General features: G+C 42.7%; 1 protein-coding gene across 1 annotated transcript in view; it reads right to left on the reverse strand.

The window, feature by feature from the left end:
- Window positions 1–23,337, reverse strand: part of Setd3 (SET domain containing 3, actin N3(tau)-histidine methyltransferase) — a 71,481-nt gene that overhangs the window by 13,511 nt on the left and 34,633 nt on the right. The gene's annotated exons all lie outside the window — the stretch shown is intronic.

Raw genomic sequence — 23,337 nt, forward strand, 5'->3', positions numbered from 1 at the left:
TTAGAAGCTGTAGCAGCGTGGTTTAATCTTTACTTTCAATTACAGTCGGACAGACAGACTGCAGCAGTGCTCAGATGAACAAATGGTGGCTTCTGAGCTAGAGACAAGATTCTGCCGGAGCCGATCCTTCCGCCTGTTGATGTGGCTCTGTGTGGCACAAACTCCGACTCCAGGTACTGGCACCACAATTGCACTGTAATTCATCACCGCTCTCTGTAATGTGCTTGCTGGCACCGTGTGTAGGGCAGTAGGGGATGAGGTAAAAGTGGCTCAAACCGTAAATCAATTAGAAAACAAAAGCTTGTGCTCAGTGCACAATCTTAGGCAAATTATATATTACAAAAGGCGGCCAATTGGGTGTTAGCTCCCAGGTGCCTGCTTCTTCCCTCTTTGGAAGAAAAGTCAAATGTAAAAACCACCTTTAAGATGCACATTGAGTCAGGTGTAGCAGTCCACACCTGTAAACACCAGCACTTGAGAGGCTAAGGTGGAGAATCAAGAATGCGAGAGCTGCCTGTGCTACAGCTAGAACTCAACACAAATAAAACGAGACACAATGAAGATCTGTACTATCAATGTGGAATCAAATGAGACTTTAAGACAACACACAAAACAGTCTATCACATGGCATTTCCAGTCTGACTCAGGAAATGCTGACCCTGGGAAGGTCAGTAATAGGGCACGTCTGTTCCAGAGACAAGTAAGTGTTTGCTGTGCTCTGAGGGCATGGGCTATGTATGTCTTCCTCTTAATCATAAAATTTAGCCAAGACAGAGCCCAGGTTTTCCTTTAAACATACAAATCAGCATAAAACCCCCTCTACTCCCAAAACTAACCTAGTAAGAATTAACAGAAAAACTTCAAAATAGTAAAGAAAATAGATCTTATTGATAAATTTTCCTTTCTCTTGTAATAAAATGAAATTTCACAGTATTACTGAGAACTCTGCAAAGTCTAAAAGATGGGGACATGTTATTTTTAAAAAAATATTTTAATTCACTTCAACTATGGCATTTACTACAGCCTTTTTGAAGTTGGTAAATTCCTTTGTGAAATCTCTTAATACTCAAATTTTAACACTCTCCTCCTCAAAAGTCTGATATTAAGTAGGAAAAAAGATGACAATTTTCAGTTTTCCAAAGGACTTGAAGACTCTACCAACAGTTGAGTATCTTCAGACAGGCTTGGATTCCTCAGGAACATGAATGACCACTCCAGGGCCAAGAGGTGGACGGTTAGTGCTAACATGCTCCTTCTAACAGTTTACATATATCCCACATGACCTAACAGTCCTAATAGAAATCAGTACAAATAAAACCTCAATAAAAATGTGTAAGTACACTTTCAGATAGAAGTTGACTGTTCTTTTTCTCTGTGGTTATATAATATTTTCAGAAGCCATTAGAAATAGTTGTTCTCAAAAACCAGGGTATGTTAGCACACAAGATTCTAGTATAAAAGCCAGTCTGCACTGACACACGAACCTAACAGTTAGAGTGAAGCAAAATATGGCACTGAGGTGGCCAGTGGCTCCCTCCTCTGCAGGGCTCTCACTACTGTGACGCCAGCGCCATCTATTGGCGGCATGGAAGAGTGCGTGCAATCCCTACCAGCAACACTACAGCAACACTGTGGTAGCCCACAGGGGTTTCAGGTCATTTGAATAAAATCATGTTTCTAAAAAACCAAAATCAAAAACAAAACCCATACCTAATCATCTAATCATGTTTATACAGTACTCCTCAAGGATCTTTGGGTATTCAATATAAAAATAATTCAACTATGATTTTTTAATTTAATGTTTAATATTTAATGTTGAAAATAGCTTCCCTTATTTTGAAAAAAATGAACAAAGACAAATGTTGATTCCAAAAAATTTTCATCTAATACCTAGATTGAAGGTTTTTTTTAATAAATCACTTTCACTGTTGTCTAAAATTAATCTGAAGTGAACTGAAAGCTTTTAAAATGTTGTCCCATGAAAATATTCAACCTCCTAGTACATGGCAAGAATCCTCGGCTCCCTTCTGGGAGTAAACTACCACAAGCCTATCTTCACCCTGACAGCTTTCCCAGCATTTTAAAGATCCTCCAGCCAGTTGAAAGAGGAACCTCACTCTTGGTGGCCAATTGATTTTAGTGGCTCTAGTTTCCCAGATAAAGATCCATGTGAGATGGGGTACAGAGTATCCTCAAATGAACACAAGAACCACCAGGCCTCCAAGGCAGGGGCCCAACAGGAACCACCTGGATCCCTAATGACTCACTCACTGCTCCACCCCACACCCTAGTAAACAGCTTCTGAAACTAGACGTAGGTTTTCTTTCAAATCATATGTAATCAACGGTTTTTCGTTCTTGAGCATAATGAATACTTGAGGTTTGAGGAAATAAACAACCGGCACTGCTGTGATCAGACAGGGAGCGCCAGGCTCACTTTCTAAAGCCAGGGTTGGTGGTACATCCCTGTCGTCCCAATTACTTGGGAAACAGAGGCCAACCTGGACTATATATGAAACTCTACCTCTACCAAAAAAAAAAAAAAAAAAAAAAAAAAAAAAAAAAAAAAAAAGAAACAGTGAAAAATAAAATAATTCTAGAATCTGAATGCAAAGCCTGGTAGGTGACCCTCTAAAGCACTCACTCAACTCCCTTTTCTATCCAAAGGAGGCATCCTCCTTGAGAAACAGCAATATTGTGCCTAGTACAAAATAATCACTATGTTTGGGGAAGATTAATATCTAAAATTGTTTGTTTGGCCTCAATAAAAAGGAGCAATATTGCTAAATATGTAAGTATGACATTTTGAAGAATTTACCATATTGCATGGGTCTGGTAGTGATGCTTAAGGAAATTAAAAACCACTACAGTCAGCATAGTTGATCCTTATTAAAGTTCTGTCATGAACTATCACTCACATAAAACAAAAATAAACCAAGAAGAAATTTAAATAAAATCTATGGATTATAAGTGTTTGAAGATGGAAAAATGAATGATATTCTGGCTTTTAAAATTGATTTAGCATGCAGCTTCTCTTTATAGTCCCTTGATAAAAATGAAATCTCCCTAACAAACACTTAATAAAACCTGTCAATATCTCTGAAAAGAAAAATGACACAAATGCATTAAGTATTAAATACCCTTGGAAAAAGTCACATATTCCATGAATTTTTGATGTACTATCTTGACATTAATGTAAAACCTTGATATTTATAATTGACAGATATTTAATAAAGTATAAAAGAAGATGGCTGCTATGCAGCATGCAAATTCCTCAGGCTGATCAGAGAGGAGAGATCCAGGGTGCACTTACATTAAATAAACAGTTATCGTGCGTCACACAAATCAGCTGCAGTCTTATTTTAAGCTCTTACAACAAAGCTCTGTGAAGAACCAAAACAAGCATGCTCCATTATTATGTGGACCCTAATCCAGAACATTTGGTATTCGAAGTAGCTTCGAAACATTAATAGTTGTGCACAGGAACAAAATGCATTTGAATTAAGGGTGGTTTTGTGTTTAATGCTGGGAAATAGGCAATTGTAAACATTTTAAAATGCACTTGCATGACTATGGCTAGGTATTTCCTAAACCAATTCTCAAATGAAACAAATTTAACCTAAAGAAAGGCTGGAAACGCTGAGGAAAAAAAGAAAGATTCCAACACTAAAAAGAACAGAGCATGAATCTTCCCAAAATCCATCATCCCTTCGCTGGAGTTTCTCTTATGCCTGAACTGCTACGTTTCTGGGGGTGAACCTGAATACAGTCATTTCAGAGAGACATTCAAATATGCTAAAAGGGAAGTTGATCAGTCTATAAAAATGACTCCTAAATACCACATTTTAAAGAATTTACAACTGTTGCAATGCATAATCAATCCCAAAATAATACACCTGGCAGTCCAGCAACTGCTCTTCTCAACAGCTACCGGAATATATTTTATAAGTTGCACATAAGCTTGTTCTGATGAAAAGCCATAGTATTATGTAATTAAATTGATATGATAAAAATACATATATTTTGCATGACTTAAACATATATTAAAAGGGACAGTTGGTTTCATCTGCCAAAGACAGACATACTTAACTCTCAAGATGGTCCCATTTCTCTTACTGCTACTAGGATGAAAGCAGACACAGAACTTCACATCTGACCTTGGGGTAGATACAGTCATGTATGCTTCTCCACTGGATGTTTTGCAGGGCTTTCAATAGAACACCATCTGATGTAACATTGATAGGTACCTCAGCAAATCAAGCAAAAGAAAAGAGAAGCAACGGACAACCCTGTAGGTCAGCTCCCGTGGGCCTGGATGGAGCCCTTTTCTCTTCAAGACAATACCAAAGAAGGAAAAGAGATTTCCCTGGAAAGAGGCAGAATAAAGGAGAGATGCAAGATGGGAACAAAAGGGAGGCCAGACACTGGACATCACGTGATCAAGGCCAGCTGCAGAGAGCACACAGGCAGGCAGCACGTTTCTAGCAGTCAGTGAACCTTCCTCTTGTACTTGATTTTCTAAGTGGATACAGCACAGTTTAACAGGAGGACAAATTATAAAATATCTATTGAATCTACAACTTAGTTTTGATGGTCATAAATCAGAATCAAAGCATGGTTCATATATTCAGCTCTTGAAGGAAAAATCAATTTTTAAGACCTTTATTTTTAAACACAGATTACATTCAATTCTTCGGGGAATTTTTTCATCATAAAGTTCTTCAAACTCACTCAATATAATCAAATAAAAATTTAACTACATCGATACACATCTAATCAGGACCTCCTGCTTTTCACTCCTATATAGTTTTTTTTCTAGCCAATATATATCATCTTAAAATGAAATTAGAATAACACCATTGCTTGTTACAATTAAAAAATACTTTTTAGATGACTGGATCTATAATTTACATGCAATTTAAATTTAATTGCAGTTTGCTAAAATATTACAAAAATACCTCTCTGCAGTGTATATTAGTTAACATGTGTATATACCGAAGGACAATCAATCTACACCGAACTGGGCCCAAATCGACCAAATATGGACTGTCAATCACTTATTTACTAAAATATTTACTGACTCAAAAAGAAAAAACTTGAAGGTAAGTAAACAGTAGACAATTATTCATCACAGGGAACAATCTTAAAAAAGAAAGAGATTGATCCATCAACAAATTTTGAGCACCTCTGATGGTAGAGGAAGACACAGAATTAACAACCTCAGAGGGTTACTATCCAGCAAAGCCAGAGGAAGGTCAAGTAGACAACAGATGGTATGAGAGGTCACAGTTCACCCCCACTGCAGGGCCACCTTCGCAACCTCCCAGGTTCCCAGAGCCCTGTCACTCCAAGGCAGCTCCTTTCCCTACTGGTAAGTTAGTGAGGCAGAGATAGGTTTCTAGCCACCAGCAGCGAGGCCCCAGGGCCTTCACAGAGCCTCAAAGACATCTTTCCCTCCAAGAAGGAAAGCCTTCTTCCAAGTAAGGACAGCTGTGACATGGACACCTGAGAAATGTCAACCTGCACAGGCCTAAAAAGCAGGCAAGAACATGCCAAGTGACAACATTCCAAAACAACACCACTTCAAGGACCCAGAGGAGCACTCCCAGGCAGCCTGCTTTTACACACACACAGACTGACATGCACATATATACACACACACAGACACACACACACACACAGCAGGGCCTAGTTGAATGGATGGAAGCTTCCAGAAACACACCTTTCCCTCTCTCCTCTGTTCTGCTTTTCATCTCAGCAGTCTGTTCCTGAGCAGCAGAGAACCTTGTCCATCTTTTTCAGCTGTCTCTGAACATATCTCTATCTTAAGAATCTAGCAAGGGGCAAGATAAGACAAGCTCTCACCCCACCCTGTGCACACACCACTGCTCCCTCCAATCATGCAGTGCTCACCCTGGGAAGATTAGCTTTGGGAACTGCTGTGCCATCTCAGAGCCTCCACTCAGCCATGGGAAATCTCCTTCTTTCCGCTTACTTTTACACCCAGACATCTTTGCTGACTGACAGGAGGCCTCAAGCACAGTCAAGCCAGGTTCCTTGGCCTCCATCAAGGGCCAATGTTTACTCAGAAGCAGCATAGATTTCCAATCCCTCATTCTCAACATAAAAAAAATAAAATAAAATAACAAAACCCCCAAACAAAAGAGGAAATCAACAGAATAGCAAAGCAATTGTTTTATATGAACATATTTTCATCAAAAAGCAGTCTAACAGTACATGGTGGCAAATTTCTTTAATCCCAGCACTCAGGAGGTAGAGGCAGGTGTATCTCTGTAAGTTCAAAGCCAGCCTGCTTTACAGAGTGAGTTCTAAACCAGCCAGGGCTACTAAGTGAGATCCTGCCTCAAATAACAACAAACAAAAATTTTTCATTGTCTAAGCTGGTGGAACAGCATATGAAGAGAGTTGGGAGTGTGCACTTTGAGCCACTTCCTTTGCAGGGTGGCTGACATCCAGGGTGCACCTATAACTCTTGCCCTGGGAAAGGAATGTGAACATAACTAGACATAGGAAAGCACTGTCTCCAGGAGAACAGGAGTATGACAATGACTGCCAGCTCTGTATTCTGTGCAGTTGATAACAAGAACTTAACCTGTGTATATTTAATCACCAAAATTCTTCCAAAATAGTTATCATCATCAGCCTCATTCTAATGTTCAGGAAACTGAGGAACAGAGAATTTAAAAGAAGGCTCAGGCTAACCACTTAATAATGATGAGGCTGGATAACAACCCAGATGTCCCTATTCAGGAGTTTAAGGAAAAGGCTAGATGTCCTGCTCCTGTGAGTGAATTGCTGGAGTTCTGACATAGTCAATGTACACTTGCTTCACCACCGTGAGCTACAAACTGATGTGCATGGCCAAGTGTCCAGCTGTAACAACAAGACTAACAGTGTAGCTATTCAACTGGAAGGAAAGGCACACATGCAATACACCTCCTAGCCATATGGGGTCTAATTCCCCTCACAGCACATTAAGAAAAAACACTGGTTCTGACTACAGCTCATAAGCATGAAAGAGCCCCTGGCCTTGATTCTTAGCATACACACAAACACACACACCATCACCATCAGCCTTACCTAGAAAACATAAAAATACGGCCAGGCGGTGGTGGCGCACTCCTTTAATCCCAGCACTCGGGAGGCAGAGGCAGGCGGATCTTTGTAAGTTCGAGGCCAGCCTGGTCTACAGAGCGAGATCCAGGAAAGCCGCAAAGCTACACAGAGAAACCCTGTCTTGAAAACCAAAACCAAAACCAAAACAAACAAACAAACAAACAAAAAACAAAAAACAAAAAACAAAAACAAAAAAAACTTGTTGCCGGGCGTTGGTGGCGCACGCCTTTAATCCCAGCACTCGGGAGGCAGAGCCAGGTGGATCTCTGTGAGTTCGAGGCCAGCCTAGGCTACCAAGTGAGATCCAGGAAAGGCGCAAAGCTACACAGAGAAACCCTGTCTCGAAAAAAACCAAAAAAAAAAAAAAAAAAAAAAAAAAAAAAAAAAAAAAAAAAAAGAAAACATAAAAATATGTGTGGGTGTGCATACACACACACACACACACACACAAACACACATACACACAAACACACATACACACACACACACACACACACACACACACACACACACACACGGTCCACTTTTTTTTACATTTTCAAAACATAGAGACCATATACACACTTCATTTTCTGGTACTTTCCTACAGAATTATGCCACACTGGCATTCCAGCCAGTTCCAATATTCCATTATCAGAAATTCCTATCAGTTTCATGATAAGTCTCAACAGCTCCATAGACACCCCACAGTTTCATTAAATACTGAACCTGTCTACTTTCAAGCTTTACAGTGATGGCATCTTTTGGCTACTTTCAACTCTCCTAGTCATGTGGATAGCAAAATGGACTATGGACTCTTAAATGTTCATTCAGCCAGCAGTGGTTTGAATAATGGCCCCTATAGGCTCATATATTTGAATTCGTGTTTCCCAATTGGTGGAACTGTTTGGGAAGGATTAGGTGTTGATGCGGGCCACAAAAAAATATTATAGAGATTCAGTTGTATATACTAAAGCTAAACCTAGAAGGATTGAGGAATATTTCTAGAGGGAAGCCATTTGTCAGGGAATATTTGGTGTTATTCAGCTTTTAATATGTATCAGCTGTCTTCTGCTATGAAATTCTTGTGTGCTCATATACTACTAGGCCATATGGCAAACAGAATAAGCTTCTCAGACCTACTGCTGATCCACTAGGTAACACTCCTATAAAGCCTAGGAGACAGGGGGACTGTAGATGCATAGCTTTGTTTCTTGTGCAAATGAAGCTCAGACCATCCCTTTCCTTCAGGCCTAGTAGCACTGCAGAGCAAGTGACTCAAGACAATAGGGCTCTTTGCATATCCAGGTGCAAGTGAAGGGGAGGCAGAATTCCTGGTCACAGTCAAGTAGCCAGAGAAGAGAACAAGGCAGAGTTTCTGCAGATGGTAGGGCAGAGTCACATGGCCGGAGAGAAAGGAACAAGGCATATCTTTTGTAGAGAATAAGGATTGGGAAAGGTCAAGAGAGTAGGAAGAGAAGAAATGAGCATGGATGGAGAAACTGAAGACAAAGATGAGATCAAAAGCATAGGAGCTTACTAAAACTATGAGAGAACAGAAAAAGAAGGGACAGAGAGGAACTGAATGTCAGGATGGAACTGCAGCTGTGTAGACAGAAGTTTGTTACAGGAAATAAAGTAAACGGATGTAAGACACTAGTGTACATAGATTCTTTTCCCACAGATAACCCCACACCGGGACACAGTGTCTTCCCCAGGACTCTGGGAGGAATCTTCTCAGGACAGGCCCCTGGGAAAATTCCAATAAGGTGTGGCCTTGTTGGAGGAGATGTGTCACTGGAGGCAGACTTTGAGGTTTCACAAGCCCACAACATTTCCCAGTTAGCTCTCTTTGCCTCATACTTGCAGATAAGGATGTGAGTTCTCAGCTACTGTTCTAGCACCTTGCTGCTTGCTGCCATGCTCCCTGCCATGATAGTAATGGATTCTAACCCTCTGCAACTATAAGCTCAAAGAAAGTCTTTCTTCTGTAAGTTGCCTTGGTCATGGTTTCCTCACAGCAACAGAAAATTAACTGAGACATAGCCTTTAAGCCTAAAGGAAGTTAAGAAGCTGGGCATGGTGGCCCACACTTGTAAATCCAGTACATGCCCCTACCACAATGTGCTACCTCATTAGCAACCTCATAGAAGCCCAAAACAATAGGGTCCCTGATCCTGGATCAGAACTGTTAAAACTATGAACCAAAATAATTTTTTTCTCAGTTAATTAACTTAGGTGTTTCATTATGTTGACACAAAACCATGACATAGGCCTGGGGGTCAGGACATAGCAATAATGCTTGCCAGGCAAGTGTGAGGACTTGAGTTGGACCCCTAGAGCCCACATTAAAAGAGCAGGACACAGCCCTGTTTGTAATCCAAGGGCTGGGGAGACAGAGACAAGTGAATCCCTAGAAGAACACTGATCAGCCAAACTAGACTACATGGTAATTTTAAGGCCAATGAAAACCCCTGTTGCAAAAAACAAGGTGAATAGCTTCTAAGGAGCAACAGCTGAGGCTGTCTGCCTCTGCCCTCACCCCCCAGGCCCATAAACACATATACATTTATGGAAGAAAGCTACCTTGACACACATGGGACATAAGTCCCTGTCCTGGGGAAAGCTCCTCAGGAGCAGAGCACTTGCATCTGATGTATATGATGCCCTAGGTTCAATTGCCAGAACTGGAAGAAAAAGAATTCTCTCTTGATTCAGTATGAATACAAAATAGGAAGAAGCAACCTGTCAAACATTGGTCTTCGAAGAAAGGGAAGGGAGGACAAGCACCAGGATATCTTTGGCACTCATTTTGGCTATCACTCCATTAACATAAAAATATCTTGGGGAAAAAAGTCATGAAGAAAAATTCTTCTGAAACATGAGACTTCATCTTTAAACTGAACAGAGCACAACAACCAAAAGACAAAAAGGAGCATGGGGCCAACTGCAGGGGGCACACCACGCTGTGGGAATATGAAAGCTGACTGCTTCTTTTTCCATAAAAAGTTCACTTTACCTCATATTTTCCTAATCAAATGCTTCACTGGTCAACAGCTTTGAAATGGTTTTACTCCCCGCCCCCCCCAGGAAATACTATCTCACATTCTAAGAGTAATCCAATTTTGTTGGAAAAGTCAATTTCTAGAAACAATTTTTCCATGAAAGAACAGTTTAATCAGTGCCTATCTTTTAAGTATGATGTAGAAAATGGATAATTGTTAATTGTTCACTTGGAACAGAATGCTGGGAAGCCAATATATTGATTTGAGCTATCTTTCAAATGAACATGATATTTGACCATAGTCACAGATGAGAAAGATTTCAGAACTGGGTTTTGAAAAGTGGTCCAGCTGGCTCCTAACTCAGAGTCCACGGACTCTGGGAACACTATGCAGTGCAGCAATGGTGGCATCAGAGAAACCGTGGGAAGAAGCAACTTGTTTGGCAGAGTAAAGATCCTGGGCAGTGAACAGGTGCCCCTTAGAGACCTCCTGGGGGATTTCCCTGGCTTCGAGCAGGAACAGACCAGGGTGCAGGAGCTGAAGAATAAATGTTATGATTAAAGATCAGCAGATCGTTATTTCAGAGACATGAGGGAACAAAGCAAGGACAGAGAACAAAATGAAGGCAGATGAAGAGACAGCAACAAGAGCAATGTCCAGGCCCCTCACCTAGACCATGGGTTCTGCCTTAGCTCCCAAGGGAGGGTTCTGCCTCAGCAGGAGGAAAGTAAGAATACAAAGACAATTGAGAGGAAGACGGGACTTCTTGTTACATGACCCTATCTTTCTCCAAAGAACAAGAATGAAGGAAGCCAGAGACAGGGCTATGTGACTATGCCAATCTAAGAAAACAGTAGACTCCATCAACTCAGGGCCCAAGAACAGGAGGAGGTGGAAAGGAGGAAATATATGGATATCTCAATGGTTACATATGCAGCAAAGTCTAATGTGAAGCACCTGGGCTGTCCCCATGGACACAGAAGGTGCATATCAGCCCATGGGTAGCTCAGGGACCCCATCACAGTAAGCATGTTTGTACTCTAAAAACTCCCTACTCTTTTCAATTATATGGCTCCAAACAAAGAGGCAAAGCTTGAAACTATTTCCATGTGGATGATTTCTGCCACACTACACTACACCAGGTTTGTGGAGCTAACAAGTCTGCTACAGAATGAAAAATCAGCAGACGGCCTTTCCAGGATAACCAGCAGCAAGTGGTGTGAACACCTTGGTGTTTAGCTCTGTTGGGGCAGGAGCCATGGGGACTGGTGCATTCGAGGATAAAAAGCATGCACACGGAAAAAGGAGCTCCTGTCCAGCCCAGCAGAGCCTGGGATTGAAGTGCATCCCCACATCCAATCATCTTCAGTACAAGGGGGACACCAGATCCACACACACGAGTGACCTGGAGAAAATGTCTAGGCCTGACGCACTAGGAGGAGGATTCGTAGCCAAGAGTGAAAGCTCAATAAGTGTGAGCTGCTTCCATTCTTCAATCTCTACCATACTTGCTCTATGCATGTCAATGCATCATCGTCATCCAACCCAGTACAGGGTGTGAGGCAGGTGCTGTGCCTTGCACCTGGTGATGACCTCAGCCTCATAGTGGCATAAAGCAATCCAGCACAATTGGAGTTTAGTCTCAGCCTCAAACTACTCAGGCTGTTGGAGATGGTGCAGAAGAGAATCTCTTCCTAAACACTTAATGAATCTACTGCAAAAAGAAAAAAATCTGTTTCCCCATCTGCACTTCCAGACGCATATAATAAAGTGACATTTTCCAACATAGGTTTTTAGATCACTGGCTGTGTCATTTAGACTCTGCTATGCAGAATGACCGTTATTCTTTCTATTCACCTTTTAACCCCTGAAAAAGTTGCAGAATCTGGAAGTCATCTTAAGCCATTTATCATTTATCCCTCAGAAACCTTGACGTGGGAAACAGTCTTCCTGCCCATTTTCACACTTTCCAGATTGGAATAATTTCCCCCTCCCACTGATTCATTTAGCCAAATCCTACAACAAAGTTTAAGATTCATCTTCCTTTAAACTTTCCTGTGCCCTCCCGTGACCTCTGAATTTTTAGCACATGCAGCCTACAGAACACTACTGGCCTCTGACTTCACACACAATGAACTGTTATTGGGTTGCTGTGTGGCATCCATTCATTTATTCCTTCACCTGGGACATATCCATGCAGTCTGTCCAGAATAAAAGAGAAAATGAGGGCACAAGATAGATCTGGTTTCCTTCCCCTACTAAGCTTCCTGTCTGTAGAAGGCAGATGCTGAGCAAGTCACACAGAGGATAAGAGCTTTGAAGGGAAACAGAGCAGGAGGGGTGGGAGAAGGACCTGAGATCTCCTGTTGGACTGTAAACAGTTCAGGTGCTGTACTACAGATGGACCCCGTGGTCATAGCTGCCACTGTCTGGCTTCTCCACAAGTCATAACACAGTCTGAACAAAAAGTCAATGTCTACTCATCTTGTCATGCACACAGCCAATGTATGGGTTCCTTTTCAGTCCTTTAAAGACTTCATCTTTGTGACAAAAGAGAAAAGAAAAAGAAAAGAAGGGCATCCTCAAAGGTTTAGGGTAATTTCAATGAACACCAGGAAACCAGGGCAGGACAGGAGAGAGCCCTGAAGCACCTGAAGTTCAGCAATGCCCTGACCTCCTGTGCCTGCTCAGAGCCCTGCTCAGCAAGGTGGGCAGAGGTGCCACTTTCCTGTTCCTGCACTTGGTCTCCTCTCTCCGACCAACACAGGATGCTATCTGCCTCCAACAATGAATTCCATAGGAGCAGCAGGCAGAAGCTGTGAGAGTGATGTCAGCTGGACTAGGCCACATGGTTCTGAGGGAACCTGGTGGGTGGCAGGGAATGCCTGCAGTATTTCTAGTCAGGCTCTTATTACAACCTACATCGACAAACCTCTGGTTACAGACCACACAGCTTCTCCATTTGTTTCAGTGGAAATTTTCAGTAAAAGGCATTTACTAGTCATGAGAATAACCGTATCTTTCTATCTGCTATCTGTCTAAAATATATTCCTATTAAAAAAAAAAAAAAAAGCAGAACCTATGCCACCAGGTGTGGTGTATACCCAAATAACAGCACAGGAGAAAGGAGGAAAGATGATCTCTTGATGTTTTGGTCATTCCTGGCTATATATCAAGTTCAAAGGTAGCCTGGGCTACATGAGACACTGTTTGTTTTTTCTTTTCTTTTTTTAAAGCAAGCACTAATGAAACAAACGTGTTATTTTCTGTGAGGACTGTAGGATGAACTATATCAGCAACAACCAAAAAAAAAAAAAAAAAAAAAAGGAGGAAAAGGAACAGGTGTAAAATCTTTAAGAAAGGTTTTTATCAACCTCAGAAAAATAACGAAGTTAAAGTAACTAAATATTACTGCACAGAAAATAATAAAGGCCGAAGTCAGGTCACAACAGTGGCACACAACTTTACGCACCTAACAGGCACGTGCTGGAATGAGTAAGCACAGGCCACAGGCACTGTCAGCAGAGGCTCATCTTGCAGGTGGCAGCGGTGGGGCTCGAGAGAAGAAGGGCAAGCCTGGCGTCTGGGGCAGTAAGCACATGGCACAGCAAGAGTCGGAAGTGCCTGCTCAAGGACTGTGTTCAGGAGAGTGGGGGTAAAGGGCAAAGCTGGTGGCATCCAAACACACAAGGTCCCACAGTGGAGAAGTAGCCCAGGGGAGGGGCCCTAGGGACAGCTCTATCTGTGGGGCCCTGAGCAGCTCCACCTGGCTGATCTTAGTTTCTCATTTAGAAAACAAAGACAACGCCTACCACCCATTTGTTCTGGTATCTGAGAAACACCAATGAATTTTATCTTTCCAGAAAAAAAAAAAAAAAAAGATGCAGTAAACACTGGTAAGTAGAAGGGAAATAAAGAGGTTCTCCTCCAAGGAAGGCAATCTACTAAAGGATGAATCTAACAGACAGAATGAGAGGAGAAAGGTTGCATTAGTTACTTTTCTATTGCTGTGATAAAATAAAACGCTAAGACTAAGGCAACTTATAGAAGAAAGGGAGTTGTTTGGCTTATGGTTCCAGAAGGGTAAAAGTTTTCATGGCAGGGAAGCAGCAAGTATGGTAGTTAGAGCAGCAAGATGAGAGCTTACATCTGTGTGTGTGTGTGGGGGGGGGGGGGGTGTTCAAGATGAGAGCTTACATCTGTGTGTGTGTGTGGGGGGGGGGTGTTCAAGATAGGGTTTCTCTGTATAACAGTCCTGGCTGTTCTAGAACTCATTTTTGTAGACTAGGCTGGCCTTGAACTCATAGAGATCCACCTGCCTCTGCCTCCCAAGTGCTGGGATTAAAGGCATGTGCCACCATGTCCAACTGAGAGCTTTCACCTAAAACTACAAGCAGGAAGTAGAGAGTGAACTGGAAATGATGCAAGGCTTTAAAACAACTGGGGCCCAAGTATTCAAGTGCTTGAAACTATGGGAACATCTCATTCAAACCACCATAGAGGGTAACAAGGTTTGAGAATGTTAAAAATAATAATAATAATAATAATAATGATGATAATGATAATAATAATGGGCCTAATCAGACCCAGTGACATAGGCTTATAGTCCCAGCTTCCAAGGATTGGCTGATGCAGAAGGATCTTAAAATTCAAAGCCTTCTTAAGCTACAGATTGATTTCAAAGCCAGGCTGGGGAACTTTTCCATCTCAAAGGGAAAAGCTGTGGGCATGGCTCAATGATGGAGTGCAGGTCTAAAGTGTGCAAGGCCTTGAGTTCAACTCCAGTACCACCAACACCAACACTGAAAAATAAGGGCCTAATATGGCAATGAACTGAGAGTGGCCCCCAGCCAGCAACAAGAAGCCAAGGCCCTGAGGAGGTACATTCTACAGTCAGTCGTGGAAACAAACTTAGCAGCGGAACCCTCAGACAGAACTACACGTGTCTATGCCCCTGTGAGAGCCATGGAAGCAGGCACCCAGTCAGGCCAGACCTGCACTCCTGGCCTAGAGAGAATACAAGATAATGTTGATTTAAACCTCTAGAAAACATGAGATAATAAATGTGTTGTTTTAAGTCTGTAGAAAACAAATTTTTAAAAATTGTTAACTTCCAAGTACACATACCAAAGAAAATTCACACAAGCACATCACACGTTCTCAGTAAAGATGGTCTAGAATTTGCCACAGTAAAGTGAAATCTCAGAGCTGCCCAACAAGCGCACGATTGTTCCCACTCCTGTGTGTCTGCTGCAGGCTGGTGATGCCTTGGCTCTCTCATTCCAACAAGGCACTCCTTAGTCTTTCTGCCTCTAAGAAAGAGAACTGAACATGTTCACAGGAAAAAGGAAGAAGTTGTAAAGACAAGGGCATGCTCTGCTACCAGGAGAACGGAGAAAGATGAGGACAGGCAGAGACCCTGCTTCTCTTCAGCTAGAGGCAAGAGTCCAACTGGGGAGCTGGAGAAGAGTTCCATCTATTAGAATTGCTCTTAGCATAGGGACAGCTTCTTGCCCCTCCTGGCCCCATTTATGCTCTACTTTGACCTCAGAACAAATTCTCTATTTTAGTTCCAAATGTATGGCCCTTGGCACATGTAAGTCTTTTCAAACACATACTACGTACTCTAGCCAGTTACAATGTATCACACCGATGCATCTCTGCTGGATCTTAACCAGAACCAAATCCAATACAGGAACCCATCTGAACTGCTTCTATCTCCTAAGTTACAGGTGAAAATCAGGTCATTTGAAGACCCCCATAAGGCCTACCATGTATACTTAGGGTTTATTTTGGTCTCATTGATGCCATACACCTGCTTTCATTCCCTGAATCAGATGAAAGCTGTGAAGCAGAAGGAAACAGCATGAAGTCCTAGAGGAGTTCCAATGGCCGCAAGCAGCTTTCCAGGTAGCGGCCCAGCACACTGGCCTTTGGGTAAGCCTTCTGTATACACACCCCAGACGCAGGAAGGGAAGCCAGGCCACCAATACTCGATTGTATAGAATCCAGGGGCTGTGCTAGTTGCACCAGGGAGAATGTTAGACTGTGGCTGCCCAGATGACCCCTTCCACTACAGTCCAAGGGCACATTCTGCACCAAGGCTAGAGGAAGGAACCCCATGCTAAGGTTCTGGGATCTGCTCTCTTGAGGTCCTGGCTCACCAAAACTCTGTCAAATAGAACAAAACTCTGATCCACCTCCAATTTTATTTATTTATTATTACATGTACATGTGACTTAACCTTTTTTTTTTTTTAAGTTCCATTTAGAAATGGAGCTGTAGTTTGGAGGCAAAACACTTGCCTACAGCACATGAAGCAAGACTCTGGGCTTGATCCTGAGCAGCCCCCTCTCCACAAAAAAGTTTGATCTAAGAAGGGGTAGGGGGATGGTAAGATGACTCAGTGGGTAAAACTGCTTGCTGCCAAGCCTGGCGACCTGAATTCTACCCCCAAGAACACACACGGTGGAGGAAGGAACCATCTCCCACAAGTTGTCCTATGACCTCTACATTCATGTCAGGCTACGCACCTGTGTGTGGGTACGCACACATGCGCATACACACAATCTCTCTCTCTCTCTCTCTCTCTCTCTCTCTCTCTCTCTCTCTCTCTCTCTCTCTCTCTCTCTCTCTCCCTCCCTCCCTCCCTCCCTCCCTCCCTATCTATATCTGTATCAGAAGAGTATCAGAGACAGCAGCAGTACCCCCAAACCACAGCTTGTGTCTGTAAGTTTTAAAACAAAACCTTGACTCTAATAAACCCACATCAACTGGTTTATTAATTATTAAATCAATCTCCCAGGGGTCACCACCAGCAGAACAGTTTCCATCCTATAATACACACTGGACATGATGATTCTCCTCATCTGACCACCCTACAGTATTGATTCTAGTTTTAAAGTAAGGAGATTTTAACATTAAGAATCTTATGTATCAGGGGCTAGAGAGATGGCTCAGCAGTAAAGAGCACTGGCTGCTCTTCTAGAGGACCCCAGTTCAATTCCCAGCACCCACATGGCAGCTCACAGCTGTCTGTAACTCCAGTTCCAGGGGATCTGACACCTTCACATCAATGCACATAAAATAAATTTGAATAAATTAAAAAAATAACCCTACATATCTACTCAGGCTGTGAATTGAAGAAAAGTGTCTCCACGCCACTCCCCCACCGCCTGCTGAGCACCAGCTGCAAGTTCAGTGTACTTCTCTTCCCAGCTCTCCTAAGCGATCACATGGGTGGGTTACCATAATCCGTACACCTAAACAGACAATTGTATAACATACCTGACAGGTGGAAACACAACTGATCTACAATGCTAAAAATGAAAGGACAAATTCCTCCCCATCCAGCAAGCATCCAGTTACTCATCAAACTTGTGTGTCAAGAACCAGATGGCAATTCTAATAAGAGCACACTTCACAGTCAAGTTGTTTCCTGAATTGACTCTTTTGTTCAGGAAAGCAGTCAGGATTTCAGTTTTCATTACAGTTGTACCCTTAAAGTTAAGCAACAAGAGAAATTCTGAGTTCTTAAAGATTTATTTTTTATGTGTATGAGAGCTTTGCCTGCATGAAATCTCCTCCATGGTCAGACTGGAAAGGATAAAGTCTCAAGCTTCTGCCAAAGCCAGGTCATTTACCTCATGCTCAGATACTGCCTTTAAACCAAACACCTTAGTGCTAGCTGTCAACATGACCCATACAAAGCTCCCCATCATAAATAAAATGTTGTTTTAAACAAAAGGCTAGGGGCACACATGTTAGAAAGACCAAGATTTCTTCCCAGAGAGTACAACACTTCCAGAAGCAAAGACATAAATAAACACAGTATCACATCTCCCAGTAGGCCTGAGCCCCAACTTCAGTCTGTTGATATCTAATGCTAGATCATTCTTTGTTGCACTGTAAGATGTTTATAGGATCCATGATCCAGTTTTGACAGCCAAAATGGTCTCCACCTCCCAAGGAACAAATCCTCACAGCTGAGAACTTCTGGGCTGGACAAAACATTCTTGAGAAGAACACAAAAAGCACTATCTTTAAAATGAGACTGGTAACACAGACATTCATTGAAAAAAATATCATTTGGAAAGTGACTCCACAAGCCACAAACTAAAAGACAGTCACAAAACCCACAATTTATGAAGGACACATATCCAGAAGACAGGGTTAAACTAAAAGCAGCCAATGGCAAGGAGGGAGTTACTTCATGTTGAGACTTTCTGTTCCAAGTGGTGGAAAAGCTTGGGAAATACTTAGAAAAAAGGACCACACAGCATTATGAAAGTAAGTATTTATTGGTTACATGTATTTTACTACAATCATAAAAACTGATGTTATATAACCCAAGAAACAGACACAGGATCTCAACATTTTTTAAATTATGCCAAGTATTTAATAATTTTATACTGATTATGTATTTATAGGATGAACTTCAGATCTATGGGGTTGAATAAAACATATTTTTAAATGAGCTGAAGATTTGCATAGCTCTTCTGACAGAGGATGTCCATGGAGCTGGTAAGCAAACAGAAACATGCTTTCCATTTTCAGTCCTCAGTGGAAATCAAAACCACAAAAAGCTAAAGTGTACACCAACCCCAATGTCCCGGAGGACGAAGTGTTGGTAAAGGAATAGAACAACTAGAAATGATTGCTGGTGAGAGGGTAAATTGGCTCAGGCATGAGAGTAATTGTTTAGCAATGTCCACTGAGACCAAATGAGCAAATATTCAATACTCCAGCAATCCCTCTTCCAAGAGATACCCAGAAGAAAGGAACATGTATGTCCAAAGGAAGACACATATAACTACTTATAACTATGCCAGCAAGACAGCCCAGTGGGTAAAGATGCTTCTATGCAAGTGTGATGACCTGAGTTTGACCCCTGGAACCCATGTAAAGGTAGAAGGAAAGAACTGACTCCACCAAGTTGTTCTCTGACCTCCACATGCCCATTTTGACACATGTGCATATGCATGGGTGCACATGTACATATGTACAGTCATTCACATTCTCATGCTCTCTCATTCTCTCTCTCATTCATATTCTCTCTCTCTCTCTCTCTCTCTCTCTCTCTCTCTCTCTCTGTCTTGCTCTCCCATACCTGCCCATGGTGGTTAATTTCTCTGTCAACTTGACTGACTGAGAATCCCTCAGAAGAATCCCAGGCGATGTGGGCTAGAACCCTGGACTGAATAAAGAGAGAAGCTGAGCATCAAGGCTCCTCTGTGTGTCTTGACTGTGAATGCAATGTGGCCAGCTGCAGGGTACAGTCCCTGAGGAGCTTCATCCCTTAAGTTGCTTTCTGACTGTTATTTGTCACAGCAACAAGAAAAGAAACTAGCACACAGCCCAAGCCAGCAAACAACCAGTCTCCATGAGCAGAAGAAGCCAGGCATCACCTGTAATCCAGCAGCTTGGACTATAGTGCCAAGAGAACTGGCACTATAGTCAAGTAATATCCACAGGAAGACAGCTCTAAGACCACATAACAGAGCTGCACTGAGAATTACAGGCTAGCTTAGGCTACAGGGTAAGACCCTATCTCAAAAATAAGAAGGGAAGGAAGAAGGAAGGAAGGGAGGGAGGGAGGGAGGGAGGGAGGGAGGGAGGGAGGGAGGGAGAGAGGGAGGGGAGGAGGGAAGGAAGGAAGGAAGGAAGGAAGGAAGGAAGGAAGGAAGGAAGGAAGGAAGGAAGGAAGGAAGGAAAGAGACAAGGTAAATGTATCTAAGAAAGCTTAGAGAACAATGAAAAGGGGCTAACCTGTTACCATACCCAACAACATGGACAAACCTCACAAACATTACATGGGGCAAGATCAATAGATGCAAAAGAGCCTATGGGCTCACCTCCACTCACAGGAGGTTTGTAAGTTTTGGTGTCAGTTAAGATACCTTGAAAAGGGTGGGTGACTACTGACTGGGAAAGGACACTGGAGAACTGCCATATCCTAACCTTGACTGTGGGTACTATATACAATGCATGACAACTTTATATGGTGTAGCTTAAATTTCATTTAAAAAAAAAAAAAAAAAAAAGCTAAAAGCCAACAGGCAATCTCCCCAAACTGTTCACCTTTGCTGTCAGGGGTTATTAACTGTCCCTACACCCCTTTAAGTTACATACTATACTAGCATTGCTACTCTTAGAGTCAGTGGATTCTGCGCATTATTGGTAGGCATTTAGCAGCTAGCGTGCCTTCCTCTTTTCTGTTATTTGCCATCTACACTGCCTGAATACACTGTAAACACTTCTTCAACAAGCTGACACTTTAGACTGTGAGTGCTCAGCTCTACCTGGGACAACAAGCAGAAGAGGGACAGGAAGAATGAACAAGCTGGAGGACGGAGAGGGGTGTGTGAAAGGCTGCCTCAGGACAGGACATGGCTTGGGCCTCACCCCTAGGTGAAAAACTATTGACAGTTGACTGCTAGAGGAGAAGGCGTCATTTTTCTTTGGGATTGTAGCAACTGGTAGTTGTCTCTGCTCCGGGGACAGCCCACACCATGTGCAAATGGGCAGCACTAACTGGGCACAGCAGGATGAACCAGCACCCCACAGTGCAAGACAAAGTGAGCTTGGCACCTTGACAGAGAAGGTAGTTAGAAATGCCACTAAATACAGACAAATCAATTAGTAGGAATCAAAGTCCTCAAAGAGAGGACACTTTCACTGCAAGTTCCTTCCTTGCCAAGTGGGAGGAGTCTGCTGTGCTCTCACAGCTATACACAATGCAGATCTTGACACCTAGGAAAGTGTATGACCTTGCTGTTCCCTCTCTTCTACGTCACTCCTTTACCTCCTCTGCCCACTTCCCATCACATGACACCCTGGGCTGACCTATAGCAAGGAGCCCTACCTCTGTGTCTGATTCTTTACCTCTGCTGCTCCTCTCCCTGACTGTAGAGGGATCCACTCCTGCTTTGTACCGCTGGACTGGATTTAACAGACAGCTCCTTGTGGACTAAAGTACAGGGCCTCTCTGCAGAGCTAGCACTTGGCAAACCTCTTCATGTTTGAGTGACACTTGCAATGTGGCTAGGTGGGATAGGCCAAATCACAAAGGCCACTAGAGGGCAACCCATTCTGGTGATCCCTTCTCTGCCACAGGAACAATCACTGTCGCTCTACTTCTCAATAAAATTTTGTTTGCCTTCCCTTCACAAAAAGGAAGACAGAGGGGTCGGAGTCACTAGACATACAGAACTTTTATGTGATGAGGCACCTGCATGAGACAGACAGACAGACCTCTTCTCTATAGATCTTTTTCAGTTTGAGCCCCGCTCCTGACATTCCAATACTGAAAACAACACTCTGCCACTGTAGAACGAACCCACACACAAGAACTGACCAAGGGTCCATCTTTGGGTGCCAGTAATCACATCATACAGGTCACAGGAGACGTGGCCATTAATACAAAGCCAATGTCCTTTTGGTTCAGGGGCCAGGGCCTCTAATTCACTTGAAACTTACAAAAAGACAACATAAGAGCAAGAATTTCAAGAATAAGAACATCATGTCTGAAATAAATACTAACAAATAAAAAATGGCATATTAATTTTAAATGCCTTCACAGCATTTAAGAAAAAAAAACACAAGACTGACACAAAAATGTTAGAACTCATTAGAGTTGATCCTGAAGTCACTGGCATATAGAAAGTGAAATCTGTTCATTCTGACAGCTTTTCCTTCAGATACACTTGTGTGTCACCACGGTAAAGGCTGGGTGAGCACTTCCATTAAACCCTCACTTTCACAAACTTACAATTTAACAATAAAAATTTGCTCCAGACTTGATTTTTGCATAAAAAGGGCATCTGCTTAAAACAATGCATTCTAAATCCAAATAAAATCCACAGGCAAAGCCCCATAGGCTATTCGTGGTGCATCTTAGGCTTTCACAAATTAGAGTAGTTTGGGAATTTAATACCAACAATTTCCACTCTAGGCCTAGAAAGAACAAGACGACGAAAAACTTGAAAACAGCACATCCAGAAGCCCTAAGATCCTCTTTGATTCTCCCAAACTCATCATATTCAGTTTGTTACAAGAAACTGTCAGTTCTAACTGTAAACACCTCTAAGATTTACCAGGCAAACCGGTCTCCTGGCTGGGCTGGGCTTCACTCTCTCTAACCAAGTGCTCTGTGTGCAGAAGCTTATTACCCAACAGGCCCTGGCCAATGTGACTGGCAGAATGTGACCAGAGGGCAATGACTTCTCTCACTCAGCCCCAGGGAGAGAGGCTCCTGTCCATGACGCTCACATGACAGAAGACACAGGTAACAAGAACAAAAGCAACTCCAGGCAGTGGTAGGGCTATAAAGACGTAAGCAGCACACGCCATGGATGACAGGGAAGCAGCCTGTCAAGAAAATACACACTGAGAAAGAGTCTAAGCTAAAACCATCAAGTGAAGGAGTTTCTTTGGAAATGTGGGGGAGGCTCTTTCCTGCAGGTAGAAGGCTCACCAAGTCCTAGGGGAAGGCCAGAAGAAGGGGAGTGGTGAGAGGGGAGGGACCAACAAGCAATACTGAGCAGCCTTGCCTTTCTGTTTACTCCAAGTGTAAGGGGAGGCAGGAGAAGGAAAGAATGTCATTTACATTCCAAAAAGATTCCCTTTAGCTGCAGACATGCCTAGGCTGTAAGCATATCTAAAGTAAGTGAATCTAAAGAAATGATTGCTGTAGGATGTTAATGTATGTCCTGTGGGAGCCCTTCTTGGGTTCCTTGTGGTGTTACCCAGCAGGTTTGCATAGAGGATGATTAGGACCATTGGCCTGAGTGCAGGTGTCTGAGATGGTCTGCACTTGGCTGTACTGGGGGATGGTCTGTATGTCAAGTTGCTCTGATTGGTCAATAAATAAAACCTGATTGGTCGTGGCTAGGCAGGAAGTATAGGCGGGACTAACAGAGGAGAAATAAAAGAACAGGAAGGCAGAAGGAGACACTGCCAGCCACTGCCAGGACAAGCAGCATGTGAAGATGCTGGTAAGCCACGAGCCACGTGGCAAGGTATAGATTTGTAGAAATGCGTTACTTTAAGATATAAGAACAGTTAACAAGAAGCCTGCCACGGCCATACAGTTTGTAAGCAATATAAGTTTCTGTGTTTACTTGGTTGGGTCTGAGCGGCTGTGGGACTGGCGGGTGACAGAGATTTGTCCTGACTGTGGGCAAGGCCGGAAAACTCTAGCTACAAATGATAGCATT

Source organism: Peromyscus maniculatus, chromosome 14, assembly GCF_049852395.1.
Source record: "Peromyscus maniculatus bairdii isolate BWxNUB_F1_BW_parent chromosome 14, HU_Pman_BW_mat_3.1, whole genome shotgun sequence".
In the NCBI taxonomy this organism is placed as follows: domain Eukaryota; kingdom Metazoa; phylum Chordata; class Mammalia; order Rodentia; family Cricetidae; genus Peromyscus; species Peromyscus maniculatus.